Source organism: Nicotiana sylvestris, chromosome 5 (assembly GCF_000393655.2).
Source record: "Nicotiana sylvestris chromosome 5, ASM39365v2, whole genome shotgun sequence".
NCBI classification, from domain to species: Eukaryota; Viridiplantae; Streptophyta; class Magnoliopsida; order Solanales; family Solanaceae; genus Nicotiana; species Nicotiana sylvestris.
This window is the reverse complement of record NC_091061.1, coordinates 136577196-136580774: the sequence shown is the minus strand read 5'-3', so window position 1 is coordinate 136580774 and position 3579 is coordinate 136577196. Positions and strand designations below refer to the sequence as shown.

At 34.3% G+C, this 3579-nt stretch overlaps 1 long non-coding RNA gene across 2 annotated transcripts in view; it reads left to right on the top strand.

Moving 5' to 3' along the window:
• The first annotated feature begins 1983 nt into the window (after positions 1 to 1983).
• The window catches only part of LOC138891120 (uncharacterized), an 11402-nt gene continuing 9806 nt past the window's right edge, over positions 1984 to 3579 (top strand). For both annotated transcript variants that reach the window (XR_011407433.1, XR_011407434.1), the window contains exon 1: positions 1984 to 2073. This is a non-coding gene — a long non-coding RNA (uncharacterized lncRNA). The remainder of the gene's footprint in view (positions 2074 to 3579) is intronic.

Here is a 3579-nt window from a genome sequence, read left to right as displayed (position 1 = left end):
CATTTACTTTATAAGTTCGTTCAGAAAAGAATGACACATTTCTATAATTGAAAATAATTCAACTTTAAACTCTTCATTTTACTCTCAAATCTCAATGAGAAGTTTTTATAACCACACAAATATCATGTTCTCACAAAGCTTTTACCCCTTAAGTCACGGAAATCTATGCTAGCCTTTCAAAAGTGTGTCTAAGACACGCTGCTTTTGACTAGATATCACTTGCATGTTTAAAAACCAAAAAAGCGCGTAAAGCCCATAAAAAATCTCATTTTTTGTCTCCCCTCCCCATGGGAACTCCTCCCCTCCCTCTAGTCTTCTTCCTCACCACCTTCCCCCTCCCTTTCCTCCCCAAATAGAATTTTTGAAAGAACATATTTATTTTAGATCTAAAATTGATTGCATTTTGTTGGTTTATTGTCCAAATATTGTGAAAACTATTTATTTGTGATATATTTAAAAGCTTTAACATTAGTATTGAATGTTTGGTGAAAAATCTAGAATCCACCATTGTTGGGGTATCAAAAAAAGCTTGAATATTCAATTGGGTCTTATTGATTATTGAATTATTGAACTCAATTTGTAGCTCGATTACTTTCGGCTAGTTGTTTAGATAGTGTGATTGAATTTTGATGTTGTTGGAAACGTTCTCACAAACAACGATGGTGATAGCAATAATGGTGCTTAAGATAGAAAATGGAAAGATGAAGAATATGAGTTTTAATTTTAATTTCTAATAGTATTATTTTACTTTTTAAAGTCAATGACACGTGTCATGACCCTTTTAGGGCATGACTTTCATGTTATATGAAAATTTGGTAAGCACAAAAGTGGTGTGTCTTAGACACACTTTTGAAAGGTTTAGTGTATAAAAGGTTTTCCGTAAAAAGAGGTGTGTAACAGGGATTTCACTCAGTGGAGGATCTAGATTGCAGTAATTGAGTTCCCGGAAACCAAGTAACTTTTGCATAGATTTTGTATTTCTATTAAAAACTCCACAAAATACTTTTAAATATCTAACTGTGAACCCAGTTATTATTGTATATTAATTAGAGATTATGACAGGAACCCATAAACTTTAAATCCTGGATCCGCCTCTGATTTTGCTGCAAAATTGATGAGTATACTATGTATTTTGCCAAATTGAAACGAAGAGAGTAATAATTTTCCCTTACATATTTTAACTTTCAATCAATGAAGTTCATGTTCAAAAACAGTTCGTAACTTCCAAATGTTCCTTCTCAACTTCAACTTGAAATATATATTCTTTTGTTAATTTCAACCAAATAGTACTATCCTAATGCCTACTTAATCTTTTGAATTTCATGTTTACCTAACCTTATTAAATATCGACGTTCTCCAATTAATGACCAAATCACATAAACGTGAGTAATTGTTCTGCCTAACTACTTTGCTTGTAATAGGGAATAGCTCGTACCTAATAAATTTCTAGAGGTGCAAATATTCAAAAAACTTAGCGGTGTTTTAAGGAATATGACTAAATTCTCAACGTAAAAAGTAGTGTGATACTCGCAACTGTCTACAGTTTGCGCAAGAACATTAATATAAGAGGTATATATGCCTCAAGTCTAGGTTATTTAGAAAGTGACACTAATGGGTTATTTTAGTATTCTACTATCATGGGCTAAGCTACTTAGTCCTATGGGTGGTCCCCTTCATCGAAAATTTATACGGTATATATAGGTAAAATATTAGATTTTAGTGATATATAACATATATTGAAAACTCTTTATTGGAAACTTTTTATAGTTCTTTCAAGTTTGAACACCCTAAATGAAATTTCTGGCTTCGCCGCCGTATACTATGTATAATTTTTTTACACCATCACTGGTATTTCTATATATTAGAAAAGTTATGGTTTCGACATGGCTGTTTTCAGTCTTTAAAATCAAACGTGAGGTTATTTTTGTCTTTTCCACTTCTATTCCATAAAGTCATCCAGCTTTCATTTTTATCTTTTATCATGTTCTGTCGTCTCTTTCAATGGCTTTAGCTCTGTTTATTATTCTTTTGGCTCTCTTCTTCAGCACTTGGATCTGTATCCAATAGCATTCGGTTAGTCTCTCTCCACCTTCGCGATTTTGCTAATTGATATGCTATTTGAGATTTTTCAGTGCTTTTACTTTTTGCAATTTCACTATTGATTGTCTTTATTTCCTCACCTTATTCTTTGCGGACTTTGTATTGAGAAAAATTAAGTTCATGTATAGAATCAATTATGAGGTGACATGTCATGACACGTGCACTGGTAAAAGAATGACAGTTGGCAAAGAATAGCTGCAGAGACACGAGTTTCAGTAAGCACGGGCAGAGATCCAAAAAAATCCGAAAGGATAGGTGCTCGAACCTCTTGATATTCGGAAGTCGCATCAGAAGAATGAACCTAAGTAGCAAAAAGAGGAATAGATACGTATTATTGGTAATTAATAGGCACTAATTACGGAAAACGTTATGGAATCAGTATTAAATCAATTATGATTACCAATTATAACGTTACATTAAATGCCATTAATTGTCCATAATGACTCCATTATGAAAGGAGAAAAACGTATTACTTAGAAATAACTATAAAAGGTGAGGAATATACATTTGTAAGGACACGAAATACTATATACTGATTTATTTTGTTTTTTATTCAGTCATTATTTAAATCAACAATTTCTATTTCCATTTGATTATCAATAACCCGAGTTCTTCTAAAATTGAGCTTTGACCGAAATCCCTATTTTTGGTTAAACAAATTAGTTCCGCTACCGGGAATCTGATAATCGTCTGCTTTTCAAATTGATTCTTTTATCAAAAACAATCATGTCGAATGTAAACGACAATAACCAGCACAATTTACCACCTCAAGATCCACAACATCAGGTGAACGATGCAGATGACAGAACCCCACCTCCTTCGCCACAACATTCTCAGCGACAGTCCCGAGAAGGAACTCCAGACGGATCTGAAGCAAATCAAAATGATAGAGCTGCAAATGAACAAGTACTCGATGACGCTCTTAAAAACTTAATTGCTTAACAGATCAATAACGCTCTCCAGGCTTTTACCAGCCAGTTGCCGGTTGCACCGCCAACACCAACTCCGAATAATAACACTTTCGAAAACCCACATTCTGGACTCATTAATTTAGGCAGTGGTGGAACTCCCAGTGAGTCTCGTGATGGAGAACCAGGTAACATAGTCAATTCTGATTTACAAAATTTAGTATTAATTTTGCAGAAAGAGCTCAAGGAGCAAAGCGATCGCATAGAGAAAATACCTGGAGTACCGCCTGTAATCAAGGGAATAGATATGGATAAATACTCACAACAACCTTGGAAGCCCAGTGCTGCTCCTCTACCGATTCAAAGAAATTCAAGATGCCCGATATTCCAAAATAAGACGGAACAACTGATCCACGAGGCCACGTGACTGCATTCACAACTGGTGTAAAGGGAAACGACTTGACCAAACAAGAAATTGAATCAGTTTTGGTCAAAAAATTTGGTGAAACACTCACTAAGGGAGCATTAACATGGTCTTCTCTTTTACCCGAAAATTCTATAAATTCTTTTG